Source organism: Sus scrofa, chromosome 16, assembly GCF_054392235.1.
Source record: "Sus scrofa isolate SSC_HxYL_T2T_F1_AM1 chromosome 16, Sscrofa_HxYL_maternal_Yorkshire_Landrace_v2.0, whole genome shotgun sequence".
NCBI lineage: Eukaryota > Metazoa > Chordata > Mammalia > Artiodactyla > Suidae > Sus > Sus scrofa.
Genome location: NC_139398.1, coordinates 81,019,222 through 81,034,781, shown reverse-complemented (window position 1 = coordinate 81,034,781; position 15,560 = coordinate 81,019,222). Strand labels below are relative to the sequence as shown.

The 15,560-nt window shown below is 45.0% G+C and overlaps 1 protein-coding gene and 1 long non-coding RNA gene across 22 annotated transcripts in view; both read left to right on the top strand.

Annotated features, from left to right (window-relative positions):
• Positions 1-15,560, top strand: part of GALNT10 (polypeptide N-acetylgalactosaminyltransferase 10) — a 308,233-nt gene that overhangs the window by 132,567 nt on the left and 160,106 nt on the right. Inside the window, exon 1 of one of the 21 annotated variants that reach the window (XM_085001904.1) lies at positions 10,103-10,213. The exons of the other annotated variants lie outside the window; for them this stretch is intronic. The gene's annotated coding sequence lies outside the window, so the exon portion shown is untranslated. Of the gene's footprint in view, positions 1-10,102; positions 10,214-15,560 lie in introns of those variants that run through there. 21 annotated transcript variants of the gene reach the window in all.
• On the top strand, positions 2,976-8,413 carry LOC146395682 (uncharacterized). Its single transcript, XR_014831027.1, has 2 exons — positions 2,976-7,189; positions 7,274-8,413. It is a non-coding gene; the product is annotated as an uncharacterized LOC146395682 (long non-coding RNA).

Genomic DNA, 15,560 nt, shown 5'->3' with positions numbered 1-15,560 from the left:
ATAATGGTGAGGAATGTCTCACAGGGTTATGATAAGGTTTAGAAGAGAGGAAGAATGCAAAGCACTTAGTATATGGTAGGTCCCATAAATAAATAAATAAATAAATAAATAAATAAATAAAATAAATAAGACCCTAATCACAGGTTAACGTACTTAGTTAGGGTCAGACTGACACAATTTTGGGGACCTCTCTGTCAGTCTTATATTTACAAGGAGATGTTTGGATGCTTACGGACATGGACCATTTCTGGTAGTGTTTTGGGTTGTGGGTTGAATGTGGCCTTCCCAGCACACAGAATAAATGCTTGCGGAATGATTGAAAACAACAGTTCTGCTTCGTGGCTGGGAGCAGAGTCTGGGACGTTGTGAAAAGTCATGCAGAAGTGGAGTTTCTGTCATGGCACAGTGGAAACAAATCCAACTAGGAACCATGATGTCGTGGGTTCGATCCCTGGCCTCGCTCAGTGGGTTAAAGATCCAGTGTTGCTGTGGCGTAGGTCGCAGACTTGGCTCAGATCTGGTGTTGCTGTGGCGTACGCCAGCAGCTACAGCTCTGATTAGACCCCTAGGCTGGGAACCTCCATATGCTGCGGGTGCAGCCCTAAAAAGACAAAAGACAAAACAACAACAACAACAACAAAACAAAAACAGAAAGCCATGCAGGGGGCACTGTCGGTGTTTTATATAGGAGTCTCAAGTGTTGACAAGAGCCCGGCTCCGTGAATAGGGAAAGGAAAATTCAAGGCTGGGTACACCGAGGTCAACTAAAACATCAAGGAGAAGCTGTTTTACTGTGGTGTGTGGCAGCGTCAAACTTAGGGTGGAGTTCCTCTGGCAACTTCCTTGATGGGTGACTAGGACAAGAAACCACAGAGTCTCAGCATCTTCATCCAGAGGAGAGGGGACCAAGACGGCGGAGGAGTAAGGTGTCACACTCACCTTCTCCCACAAACACATCAAAAAAGCACATCTACATGTAAAACAACTCACACAGAACATCAAGTGTCCTCATCCATAATTGGTGGGGGGGGGGGCAGTGTGGATACCTCCTTTGCAAGGTTGTGGAGATCAAATAAGATTATGCTCAGTGAGTGTTTAGCACAGCTCTCCAGGACAGAGCAGAGCTTAAATGCTCAGTAAATGGCTGGAGATATTATTCAAGGGGGCTCCTTGCCAAGAATCTGAGTCCCACAGAGTTCTGCCTGATGGATGGTCTGTTTCAGACACGTGTCATTCTCACTTTTGACTGCGGTTCTTTCTGGCAGTGCCCATGGAAAGAATGTGGTTTTGCCAGTTAGATGAGGCCCCTGTGGAGACTCCAGCCCAGCCCATTCCTGAGGAGCTTGGCAGTTCTTTGGAATGCTCGGCCAGAGCTGGGGAGTGGGGCTGCAGGCATAGCCAGCACAGAGCTCTTGGAATGTGGAAAGAGACATTTGAGAGGAGGGGGAGCCTGTTACAGGATGCTGCAAAACACAGATAAGCTCAAACACAAAGGGATAATCCCCAGTGACTAGGACCACCAAAGATACAGAGTTATGTTTTAGTATCTCTCCATTCCCATTTTGTTGTTATTATTGTTGTGTCTTAGTTTGGGCTGCTCTAATGAAGTACCAAAGACTGGGGGGCTTGTAAGCAACAGACATTTTTCTTAGAGTTCTGAGATCGGGTACCATCACGGCAGGCTTCTGGTGGGGACCCTCTTCCACACTGCAGACTCACTATACCCTCACACAGAAGCAAAACCAGTGTGATGGCATGTGAAGGTGGGGACTTTGGGAGGTAATTAGCTCATGAGGTTGGAGCTCTCTTGAATGAGTTAGTGCCATTCTTGAAACACCTTTCGATAGCAATACTCTTTTCCCAAAGGGCACTTGAGAAAAACATCGTAACTTAATAATTTTTGTCCAGTGCTCACTCTGTGGCAGGCACTATTCAAGCAATTAACTGTGTTAACTATTTTAATTCTCATGAGGACCCCATTTAGTAGTATTATTATCAGGTTTTACAGATGAGAAAACTGAGACACAGAGTGGTTAAGCAGTTTGCTCAAGGTCACACAGCTCCTAAATGATAGAACTGGGAGTCAAGCCCAGGTTGTCTGATTCTGGGCCGTGCCTTACTAATATTGCCTCCTTTGGTTAAATCTCAAGCGAGGGAACCCACGGCCGATCCCAGGAACACTCATGTGCGCCTGAGCGCAGTCCTAAGTTAAAGAGTAACTGGATGAAACAGGAGTCAGGTCATTTGTTCAGCGAATACAGTGTCTCCCATCTGTCTTCTCCTTGAACTGCACAGTGCTCGGAAGGGAGGGAGGGTAGAAGGTAGGAGTGGTCCCTATTCTTTTTTTTATAAGTGGCATTTAAATTTCTGAAGTGTTCATGCTCTGGACTCTAAAGGGTGCTTAGGGAGCTTCTAGTCCATAGCCTTCATTTACAGACAAGGATCAGAGGCCCAGCAAGTGAGTGGCAGCGCCAGGAACCAGAAGCCACATTTCCAGCCCAGTGTGGGACCATGATGGTAAACTCTTAATTTCTGTTGCCTCATCCCATACCAGGTAGGGGCGAGAAGGCTGGTTTTCTCCTAAACAGGGCTGAGAGGGGGCCACTTTTGCCCATCCTGGGAACTGAATGGCTGCTGGTGATGGATGGATTACATAGTTAGATATCCTTCCTGTGGCCTGCTTTATGCGCTGCCTAATCAATAGTCAGGTATTTATTGAGTATCATTCCAACTTGCTCTGTCAAGAGATGGCATCCCACCTCCCCAGAGGCTTTCCTGGGACCACCAGAGGAGGTTTTTTCCTGTGAGCCCAGAGGGGGCAATGCTGGGACTGGTGAGACCAGGAGAGTCCATTGTTTTTTTTTTTTTTTAAGAGTAAAAATATTTCTATTTGCAGATGATATGATCAAGTACATATAAATTTCTAAGGAATTCACTAAAAAACTATTAGAAGTACAAACTAGTTCATCAAGGTTGCAGGAAAAAAATAAGGATGCAAAAATCAATTGTATCTCAATATACTTGCAGTGCACAATCAAAAAATTAAGGCAAGAAAACACTTCTATTTATAGTGGCACCACAGAGAATACACTTCTTGGGAATAAATTTAACAGGAGAGCAAAACTTATGCTCTGAAAACTACAAATTATTATTTGGTAATTGGAAAAATATCCCATGTTCACTGATTAGAAGATAATGTTAAGATGGCAATACTTCCCAAATTGATAGATTCAATGCATCACTATCACAATTCAGCTAACTTTTTTGATAGAAAGTATAGATATTTTAAACCATTTTTTAACGTAAAAAAAATCTAAGTTTGATCCAAAGGAATGGAGTCAAATGGTATCCTTTGGAAAAAGTAAATTGCTTAAAGATCTACATACTATTCTAAATTCTGGAGATACAGTAGTGACCAGGACGAAGTCTCTAGTCTGGTTATATCACTTTTAATGTACAGAAGTTTTACTCTTTATGGTTTTGTAAAATCTGTACATTTATGTTTAACAAAAAGTAAATATTTAGCATAAATTTTTCCCTTTCATACTTTTAAAGTTTAATGTTTAGTCTGAAATTTATTTTCTTTCTTAAAAAATTTTTTTTAACGGCGACATCTGCAGCATATGGAAGTTCTTTTTTTTTCATTTTTATTACTCAAACGAATTTATCACATCTGTAGTTGTATAGTGATCATAACAATCTGATTTCACAGGAGAGTCCATTGTTTATAAATCCATTTAGAATGCCTTCTCCACATGAGGGAGAGTGCTCGAGGAAGAGTGACAGTCCAGCAGACAGCAAGGGCAGCAGATGTGGGTACATGTAAGGCTAGTAAAGTGGGACAGGTACTGGAGGGAAGCAGGTAGAGCAGCCAGAGAGGGTGCAAAGCAGTCACATCCCCCTGAGAAGAAGACTTCAAGTAGGCACCCACTCTGGGCTGCATCTGGAAGGATGAGTGTGGATTTGCCAGGCAGATGGCAGTTGGGCATGCCCAGCAGAGGGAACAGAGCACAGTGGCATGAAAAGTCCACAGTTTTTGTGTCCCCACAATAATTAGGTGTAGATCCCGGGGTCAAGGGGAATCCAGATGTAAGATAAAGATGGGGGTGCTGATCCCCAGGAGGCTTGTGGGTTCTGCCCAGGAGCTGAAACTCGACTCTGAAGATAGTGGGAATTTGGGAAGCTCACAAGGCAGAATGTACTGCTCATCTTTGCAATCTAGAAAGCTCCCTGGGCTACAAAGCCGAGAGCAGACTAAAAGGGGACTGGAGGCCAGGGGACCTGTTTGAAGACTTGCGTGGTGGAGCAGGGGCATGAGATGAGGACCAGAACTGCACTGTGGCAGTGGGAATGAACCTGCAAAGACAGAAGCCGGATGTGGGACCAGTCAAAGAGTAGAGTCAGCATGTCTCGGTCACAAGGGGCACCTGGGGAGGAGAGACAAGGTGATGCTGAGGAGAGCAGTGACAGCTGACATGCATGGAGTGCTTAGCTGTGTGCCAGGCCCAGTGCTTAGCACCTGACACAGGCTCTCTCATCTCAGCCTCACCATAGATATTGTCCCTGTAAACACGCTGTGGTTACAGCTGGGAAACTGGCTTAGGTGAAAACTTGCTCGCAGTGACACAGAGGACAGTTTGCGTAGCTGAAGTTTGCCTGCAGGCAAACTTAAGTTATTATTCTGGACCACAATTACTGGGGTTTCTGGCTTTTGTCGCTGAGTGAATGTGGCCACTTTCTTCTGATGCCAGCCATATAGAGGAGCCAAAAGGTTAGAGGGTGCCCTGGTCTTACTGTCCCATGTTAGAAATGGAAGTGTTTGGGGCTCAGGGCCCCAGATAAGTTGCTGAGAGGTATGCAGAAACACTGGGAATGCTAAATATGGTTTTGAAATAGCTTGCAGTGGCTTTGCAGTGTTACAGCTTTGCTTGCTTTTCTGATGCTGTGGAAAAAGGGGTGAGATTGGGAGTCAGACTAGTTTAGCCTCTGCTGCATTCCAGCCACGGGGTCCTAGGGAAGTCGCTTCAAGTCCCCGGCCTGCCTTTTCCTCCTGCATAATGAGGTTGTTGGTCTTGTCCTCCTGTGCATGAAAATCACCTGGATGGCTTGTTCAAACACAGATTTCTGAGACACACCCCTAAAGTTGTGATGCAACCAGTAGGGCCTGGGGATTTGCACTTCTAACCACTTTCTAGGGGATGCTGTTCCTGTTGGAGTGGGGACCGCACTTCAGCACCACTGTCCTAAGTGCTCCATCCCAGTGGGCAGGGTCATATTAATACCAGGGAATGTTCAGTCCATAGCACAGAGCGCCAAACCAGTGAAAGGGGTGGCACTTTGAAATGACAGCAGGGTGCAATCCACCCTGCTCTTCCATCCTCTTCTACGCTTTCTTTTAACCTTTCCCTACCACCACTGACCCCAAGTGTGGATCCTGTGATACCATGTTTCCGTGTGTGGTTTTGCGGGTAGATGGATTATTGGCGGAACCCTACCTACCAGCTATTGTCAGGGCCAAGACACCTGCCCTGAGCAGCTGATGGATTGGAAATGCCCAGGATCTTAGGGGCTCACCGGCTTGAGAGATCATAGTCCTAATAGGGTTGCCGAAAGGCTGAACTTCCACCTGGGCTGCAGCGCCTGTGGCCTGAGCTTTGCCTCTGGGACAAAGCAAGGAAAATCTCTCTCCTGCTCTCCTCCCAGAATACTTATCTTTGCCCCCTGGGCCTGGAAGGGCACATAAGGGAAGGTTTTTTCCTGACCACACTCCAGGCGTGAGCAGCATCGCGCCTCTCTGTGACCCTGTGCCAGAGATCTGATGAAGAAATTCCAGGGAGACAAATGGAGATTACATGGAAATCAATCACGCGCAGCTGGTGTTCTCTGCAGGCAACTGTTCAATTTTATTTCCTTTTCATTTTTCTCCTCGTTCCCTGGGATCAACTCCTTTAAGAGCTTGACACCAGCCTAGACTTGTGTGATTAAGTGGTAAACTTAAGCTGGCTGCTGGAACCTTCTGTGTGTTTCTGCAGAACTGGGAGATTGATTGTTTAGGGCAATCGATGCGTCATGAGTCCGCTGGACCACTAAGAATATAGGGCCTGTTTAAAGGTATTTCTTGGAGTCTTATCTATTAGTGTCCAGGTGGGCTTTTTAATGATTTCGTCTTAACACCTATTTATAATTTTGGCTGCTTTCAGCTGCAAGTAATGATATGGAGATTTATTATCTTACATAACAAGAACCCTAGCAGAAGGGCAGCTGCGAGATTAATTAACTCAGTGGCCCAGCACCATCATAAGAGATTTGTATTCCTGCCATCTTTCTGCTTTGCCATATTCAGCAAGTTCTCTCCAGGTTAAAATTCTTCATTGTTGCAAGATGGCTGCTGTAGCTCCAGATATCACCTGCAGACACTGAAGCCTGGAGAATGGATAATTGGATAAAAATCAGAGTTCTGTTAGGAAGGAGGAAGGGATTGGAGTGAGAGAAATCACTACTGGGGTTGTTCAAGCTAGAGGTCAGTCCTTATTTAGAAACATTTATCCTTTGTTTTCTGCCCAAGACGTTAAGTAGAGACATCTTGTCCTGGCATAACGAGACTTCTACCTATGCCATCCACTCTCATTTCCTACTTTTATTTTATGTTGTTCTCTGCGTAGAGCCACTGAGAAGCCACGTAGGACCATTTGCTGCTGCAAGAACTGGCCACACATTTCATTTCTACCTCCTTGCCTTTGCTTAGTCTGTGTCCTGTGTTTGGAATACACCTTGTCTGTGATTCCTGTCTCTCAACACAAAGCATGTCAAGGGACAGGTATAGAAATGGAGACTTTGTCTTCTCCCTCCCATTTCTGTCTTTTAAAAGCAATCTTTTTATTGCAAAATAAAAGATAAAAATCACACAAAACAACTGCAAACTTAATGAATTATTGACTCTGAATCCCCTTGCGGCAACCACACCCCAGAAAGTAGAACATTGCCAGTCCCTCCAGAAACCCCTTCTTGTGCTCTATTCAGTCGCCATTCCCTCTCTCTCCCTGATAGTAATGTTACTTTTACAGTCTTCACTTTCTTTCATTTAAAAAATAGATTTGTCACACCCATGCACATGCCTAGCAGTTTAGTGTTACCACTTTTTAAATGTGATGTTTACAAGGTCTCTTTTAATCTACAAGTTTCCCCTCCAGTTCTTTCTTTTACTTATCATTTATTTTTTGAAGAACCCAGGCTGGTCAAGAACCCAGGCTGGTCAACATGGAAACTTGACCAGCCTGGGTTCTTCAAAAAATAAATGAACACAAAAACATGTTCTCAGTTTTTTTGTTTTTGTTTTTGTTTTTTCCCTGCAAATTGGCAGCTGGATCCAGAGCCTTGATCAGACTGATGGTGATCCTTTTGGTAAGAGTATATATCTTAGATGATATTATGCGTGTTCATCAGGAAGCATATAAAGTGTCTTGGTATTCTCATTCTGTTGTTTCTTCTTCATCTATTCAGTGGGCGTCTCTTCAAGTTGGATCCTGAGTCCTTGACATGCCCCACTAATCTTTGATAGCTTTTTTGCCAGCCAGATTCCACTTTCCCTCCTCACCCATCCCTTTCTCCCATTCATGTCCATGTGTCTTTAGGAAGAAGTAGATGCCTGTTGTGTTCAGGGGCTACTTAGGCTCTTTGCCTCTTCACCGATGTCTCTAAGCTGCAGTGCTTTTTTCTTCTTCAGTGTGTATTGTCTTGAGCTATTGTCCATCACTGCTTGGTTTTGAGAACAATTGAGCATTGCCAGGAGAGACCAGATAGTTTAGCTTTTAAAAATGAATAACATGGAGTTCCCGTCGTGGCGCAGTGGTTAACGAATCCGACTAGGAACCATGAGGTTGCGGGTTTGGTCCCTGCCCTTGCTCAGTGGGTTAACGATCCGGCGTTGCCGTGAGCTGTGGTGTAGGTTGCAGACGCGGCTCGGATCCCACGTTGCTGTGGCTCTGGCGTAGGCCGGTGGCTACAGCTCCGATTCAATCCCTAGCCTGGGAACCTCCATGTGCCGCGGGAGCGGCCCAAGAAATAGCAACAATAACAACAACAACAACAACAAAAAAAAAGACAAAAGACAAAAAAAAAAAAAAAAGAATAACATTAAAATTCACACATATACTGGAGTTCCTGCTGTGGTACAACAGCAATGTCTCTGGAGTGCTGGGACGTAGGGTCCATCCTTGGCCCAGCATAGTGGGTTAAGGATCTGGCCTTGCCACTGCTGTGGCATAGGTCAGGCTTGTATCTGATCCCTGGCCCTGGGAACTCCATATGCCATAGGGCAACCAAAAAGGGAAAAAATTTTTTCACACATACACCTAAATTAGTAGACTTGGCAGGACAGGGCTTGTTTTATTTTTCTATAAAATATAAACCCAACGGCTATGGGACTTGTCCAATGTGGACTCATACTGGGAAGAGATTGGTGAAGTCTTTGAGATGCTGACTACCAATGGCCTGGCTGTTTGTGACTGTTCAAAACTCATAGCTTTGATCATGACGTTGAACTATTATTGGTCCTCCGCAAGGCCTGCCTCTGTCCTGTTTGAAGCTTAGTCCAAAAGGCCAATTGTATTTCTCTTGGATGGCAATTTTTAAAACTTTATTTAGTTCAGAAACATTTTTTTTATATTTTACTCTTCGTTTTGAAATAATTTTAGATTTATCCCCCAAAAGTTACAAAACTAAATCTTTTGTATCTTCATCCAGCTTCCTCTAAGGTTGACATCTTACACAGCCGTAGCACAGTTATCTAGACCATGAAACAGTATTCACCAATCTGTACACCTTATTTCAACCTTGCCAGTTTTTTCCTCAGCTAATGTCCTTTTTTCTGTTCCTGGATCCCACGTTACATTTAGCTGTCACATCTCCTTAGTCTCTTCCAGTCTATGAGGTTTCCTCAGTCTTTTTGGTTTTCATGACCTTGACACTTTTGAAAAGAGTAGCCAATTATTTTGTAGAAATGTCCCCCTATTTGGGTTTGTCTGATGTTTTCTCATGATCAGTTTGACGCATTTGAGCAAAAATACCACAGAAGTGACATGTGCTTTTCTCGGTGCCTGGTATTGAGATGCAGGATGTCTTAGTACCTGTGATGTTGAGGCCATGAAGCCCAGGTATCTCCAGGGGAGAGTCCTACTTTCTCCTGTGAAGTTAAGGAGTCTCTTGTAGGGAGATGGGACTATGTGAATGTCCACTTTAGAACATTTTTCTTCAAGGGAAGGTCTAGCATAGAAAACAGGTAGAAGTGACTTGCTTTTAATGAAGTGGACATGGGATGGGGGCAGCAGCCCAGCACCCTCTCCCCCCCTCCCTAAAATAACCCCTGAGTCCTATCCGATGAACCCCTAAGCATCTATGGATGTCCTTTGAAAATCATGGCTCTGGACCGTGGTGTTTGCCTTTTGGTTTTTACAATAGGCACATATGCTATAAGCCCCTGCACTCAAAATATTCTGCAAGATGGTATTCTTTCAAATTGACCTTAGCCAACTTAGATTTCATTTAAACAGCGTGAAGTTATCAGCAGGCTTTTATTTAGCACCTCTGTGTATCAGTCACTGTGCTCAATCTAAAGAGTATAAAATTCACAAAACACAACCCCTACCCATTAATCGTGCTTCTTTTCTTTCAGAACAGAACAGACTTTATAATGTAGACCCAAGGAAGAAATGTGAAAGGAGGAAACAAATAGGCAAACAAAAACCTGGCTTATGGGAGGTTATATGTCAGTGGGAATACTTGAGGATTTGGGGTTTGTGTTTTGACTGAGTGCAGAGGCCACTTTGACTTAACTAGCCGTCCTGTCTTGGTCAGAAGCAGTACTTTTCCCTCAGAGAAGCGTCTTTAATAGACTGTGTGTGTGTGTGTGTGTGTGTGTGTGTGTGTGTGTGTGTGTGAGAGAGAGAGAGAGAGAGGGAGGAGACAGTTCTAACCACTCCTTCCCACAAAAGAGCCACCCTTTGGTCCTTTGAGTCTCCTTCCCATATTTAAAAGACTCCAAATTCTCGTCCTTCATGGATGAAGTGTTTTAACTGTCCATAATTACATTATTATTCCAGACACCGTCAGAGTGCTTCTTGCTGAGGAGGGAGGATTAAGCTGAGGAGGCTGGAGCGAGCGAGCGGCCCATCATCGGCCCCGCGCCTGGCAAAGGAGATTATGCCTCTGAAACGAGGTTTCTGGCTGCCTTTGTTACTTAATTAGTCTTTTGCCTCTTTTCCCTTCATGACAGTGGCAGGATCCAGGACACATCCTCCTTTTAGACGAATGCAAATGCCTCTAACGAAGTTTTATAATTATTTCTTTTGAACAAATCTGAAAATTGTCAAAACTGCTCTAGTCACCAGGAGTTCAAGGGTGGGAAATCACTTTTAAAGGCATATGTTTCTCAGGGGAGGAAAGTAGCAAATACCATCTCTCTAAATTCTGTTTAATACGAAGCCTTTATTGACTGCTTATGATCGTTCTGCACAGTTTAATGCACTTTTAAGTGAATATTATTTAGCTTCTTCAGTAAGTCAGTGCGGCCTTGCGGATCTATAAATTCAAATGCTGATCACAACCAGAAGGCGATGTGTAAAAGGGTTACAATTTAATTAAGTGGTAATAGATCTTATGCAATGTCAGGTTAAAGGGAATGTATAAATATTGCTTTATGAACCAGGTTCTGCAGAAAGTAGACAGCCGGCCGTTTTCTCTCCTCTCTGTCTCATGGGATGAGTTATGGGATGGCCCTATTAACTGCACAGGAGTGTGAGGTGGGGCGGGAGGGGGTGACCCATTATTAAGCATCTGCATCCAGATAGTCAACCTTAAAGAACTGGACTTCAGAGGTCAGGAAAGATTCCTGACACTGTTAATTTTATTTTGTGAGGCATAATTGAAACGCACCAACTCATGCTTTGTCGTTGGCTTTTGATAGATAAAGGAAGAGATGTCGTTTTGAAGCCTTCTAATAGATTTGCACTAAAGACCAAGCATTATTAGTTCAGCCTGTTCACCTCACACGTTGAGGACCTAGGAAACCAAGGCCCAGAGGGAGAGGGAGCTGGCTCTTGGCACCATCCAGCAGAGGCGTCATATGCTGCCTGTGAAGTCACGGACCTCAGGGAGTTTGCTGATGGCTCTTTAGGAGACAAGGCGCTTGGGCATGGGAGCGCTTTCATTTGCAGCTCTGTGTTCCATTACCTTTCTCCCCTGGATAGGGAGGCTGCAGGGGAGAGTTTTGCTCCTGTGACCTGAGGCACGTGGCCACCTCGGAAGATGGGGCAGAGCCCTGGACTTGGAATCCTGCCCTTTATGAACTACATGAAGGCAAATCCTGAACCCAGGTGAGGGGCCCTGCGTGGACTCCGCAGTTCCCTCAGCTTAGCAGTGCCCACATTTTGTTGTTGTTTATTTAATTGTCTCCCACGTGACTGAAAGCTCAAGAGGGGAAATCCTTCCTCATGTAACTCGCTGTTGGACACCAGTGCCTGACACAGCACCTGGCACATGGTGATCACCCCAGAGCTGCGGGCCTTCATCCACAAAATGGGGCTAACTTGACCCAAGTCTACCCTCTACGGGGATAACTGAGATAGTATTCGAAGAAGAGGAGAAACGTGAGGAGTGGTTCACCTGAGTTACTGGTGATAGTGTGATAGCACAGGCTGCAGCTGCACTGTGTTGTATGAATTATGTGTCAATTTGAAAAATAAATGAGGAGTTCCCATCGTGGCACAGTGGTTAACGAATCTGACTAGGAACCTTGAGGTTGTGGGTTTGGTCCCTGCCCTTGCTCAGTGGGTTAACGATCCGGCGTTGCCGTGAGCTGTGGTGTAGGTTGCAGAGGCAGCTCGGATCCCGCGTTGCTGTGGCTCTGGCGTAGGCCGGTGGCTGCAGCTCCGATTCGACCCCTAGCCTGGGAACCTCCATGTGCTGTGGGAGCGGCCCAAAGAAATAGCAAAAAGACAAAAAATAAAAATAAAAATAAATAAAAAATAAATGAAAGGGAGTTCCAGTCATAGTGGCTCATCGGGTTAAGAACCTGACTAGTATCCATGAGGGTGCAGGGCCCTCCTACAAGCTGTGGTGTAGGCTGCAGATGTGGCTCAGATCTGGCATTGTCGTGGCAGTGGTGTAGGCCAGCAGCTACAGCTCCTAGTCAGCCCCTAGCCTGGGAACTTCCATATGCAACAGGTGTTGCCTTGAAAAAAAAAAAAATACATATATATATATATATATATATATATATATGTATAGTAATTGGGAGACAATGGGGAAATTTGAATGTGGAGTGTGTATTGGCTCCTAGTTTATATGAGTGTGGCAGTGGAATGATGGTTATATAGCTGCACTGTATTTAGCTCCTAGAGTTTTAAGGCACCTCACAGGCATTCTTCTCTCTCCACTTTATAGATTCGGGAGGGCTGCAGAAAGGTTGATTTACCTCCCAGCATCATATAGGAATGCTGAGGCTAAGCCTAGACCTGGTCCCAGGTTCCCTGGTTCCACCCCCTCAGCTCCGTGCTCCATGTCTTCATTCCTGTTGGAGAAGCTGTGGAGTATTTAATTAGCTGGTCTGCGATGTGCTGCATGTCAGAGCTCATTACTGTGGTGGGGCTGGTGGGTGTTCCTCTCCAGGGCTAGCCATACCCTGGTGTAGTTCAGGGGCCCCACTTAACTCCAACACAGGAAGCAGCCCAGCTGCGCATGCATCATGGAAGGCCACCAGGAGGCGGGCACCCAGACTCCCCAGCGCCCTTCAGACGTGCTCTCTTCCACCTCAGCCTGACCTGCTGCCCTTCCCCTGAACTCCCTGTCAACACCACATAGAAACCTTAAGAAACATTTCCCGGTGAAGAGGCATGAGATCACTTTGCTTATCAGTAAACAGGGCTCCATCCAGAACTCTCCCCAGGCTGGTAAGGTTATCTCCCTGGAGGCTGTGGGCTCAGCGCCCCAAGCTGTCATTGAAGGCAAGAGAAAGGTGCATCAGGATCTCCCAGAATCGGGAAGGAGTGCCTTCTCTGGACTAGACTCTGTTTTTATTCTTCTAATGTTAACACTAGGAACAGCAAAATAAGGTTAGGGAACTGGTCCAGATTAAAGAAAACAAAAGAGACAGGGGAAGTAAATACAGTACAGAACCCGTGATTGGATCCTGGTATGAGGGAAAGGTAGCTGTGCAAGCAGTTTGGAGGCAGACAAAGCAGTGTCCATGAGGATGTAGAGAAAGTGGAACTTTTATTCGATGCCGGTAAAACTAAAATGGTGTAGCTGCTTTGGAAAACAGCCTGCAGATCCTCCAGAGGTTAAACATAGAGTTCCCATATGACCCGGGAATTCCTCTCCTAGGTGTATACCCAAGAGAAAAGAAAACAAAATCCACACGAGAACTTAGACATGAATGTTCATAGCAGCATTATTCATAATAGACAAACGTGGAAACAGCTCAGATGTCTGTCAGATTATGAATGGGTGTACAAAATTTGGTGCCTCCCTACTGTGGAACATTATTCAGCTGCAAAAGGAATGAAGTACTTATCCATGCTACAACTTGATGCTACCTGAGAGAAGCCAAACACAAAAGGCCACATGATACATGACTCCATTTATAGGAAATGCCCAGAGTAGGCAAATCCATAGAGATAGGACATAGATGAGTGGTTTCTAAGGGCTGGTGGGGCGGGAGAAATAGGGAGGGACTGACAATGATACAGAGTTTCTTTTGGGGGTGATGAAAATGATCTTGAATTAGATAGTGGTGAAGATTGCACAGCTTTGTGAGAATACCAAAACCCACTGAAATGTGCACTTTAAAAGTGTGAATTTTGGAGTTCCTATTGTGGATCAGGGGTGACGAACCACCTAGTATCCATGAGGATGTGGGTTTGATCCCTGGCCTCACTCAGTAGATTAAAGATCCTGCATTGCTTAGGCCAATGCCTAAGGCTTTGATTCGACCCCTAGCCTGGGAACCTCCATATGCTGTGGGTGTGGCCCTAAAAAGAAATAGGAGAGAAAAGTGTGGATTTTATGTTAGATGAATTATGTGTCAATTTAAGAAAATAAGTAAAAAGAACTTCCTATCGTGGCTTAGTGGGTTAAGAATCTGACTAGTATCCATGAGGTCACAGATGGGGCTCAGATCTGGCATGGCTGGGGCTGTGGCTTAGGCCAGCAGATACAGCTCCAATTCCCCCCCAGCTTGGGAACTTCCAAATGCCACAGGTGTGGCCCTAAAAAAATATGTAAATAAAAATGAAAAAAAAATAGTAATTGGGAGACAATGGGGAAATTTGGATGTGGAGTGTATATTGGATCCCAGTTTATATCCACGTGGCAAGTGGAATAGTGGTTATATGAGAGAATGTTCTTTTGCTTTAGAGATGCATGCTGGAGTATTTAGGCGCCAAGCATCATGACATCTGCAATATATGTTCGCATGATTCACATCTATGCCCTGATAGGTTGGTGAGCAAATGTGGTAACCTATTAATAATTGATAAAAACATAAGTGAAGGGTATACTGCTTTTCTTTTTACTAATTCTTACAACTTTTCTATTGAAATTGTCCAGTGGGTTGGCAAGTCCTATTTTTAAATGATAGGGAGGTGGAGATGTTGGAATTCCAAGGGACAGCCATAAGGCAGAAGGTTTTTTGGCTGTCCTCTTGGCCTTGTAGACTCTCCAAGATGTGGCTAAACACTTATTTCAGCCTTCCTTGGGGGAAGTGAATTCCATTTCTGAGCAGTACAGACCCCGAGTCAGCTGTTGTTAGGGAGTGCCTAAAACCCACAGCCAAATGCTATGGGCTCAAGTGTTGATGGTCAAAGAGGAGGCTCTCTTCTGACCGTGCGTGGGCCAGACGTGATGGCCAGGGTGGCCCCCACGCACAGCTCCCTCCCTGACCTCATTCTGAGGTGGAGCCCTTTTCTCTCTCTTCTCCGTGGGAGATCGCCAGCAGGCATAGTTTCTGAAGGGAAAGAGTTCTCAGTGAGTCTTCTAAACCTTACGTGTTCTTCCCTTATTGGCTGTTATTTAAATTTAGGGAAGGGATGTACCAAATCTTATCAAGTGTGTTGTTTCTTGTTCCACTCCCCCAAGTAGGCACGCAAATCAGCCGGGTCTCGGGGAGTCTTTAGACTCATCCCTTCCAGAACAAATGGTAAAACCTGTCACGGAGAATCCCAGACCTGGGAGGGACCTAGGAGCTGCCTCATGTCCCTGATGTCTTCGAGGCCTTCGACAAGCAGAACCCACCACTCTCACACCTCGTGCCCTCAGGAAATAAAGTCAGGGGAAAAAAGCCTTTAAACCAACAATTGCTTTTACAGTCTGCAGGCTGATTTCTCAATGTGCAGATTTGCTATGAATTTATAGAGTGTTTTGATTCTAAATTCACAACGTGCATCTTTAATGGCTCCAAGTTTGGATAATTTCATGCTGTTTATATCCTAGCAGCAATGGTTTATGCATATTTCCCAAGTTATTACCCTCCTAGGAGAAGAGTGAACAACCTCCTTTTACAAAAGACA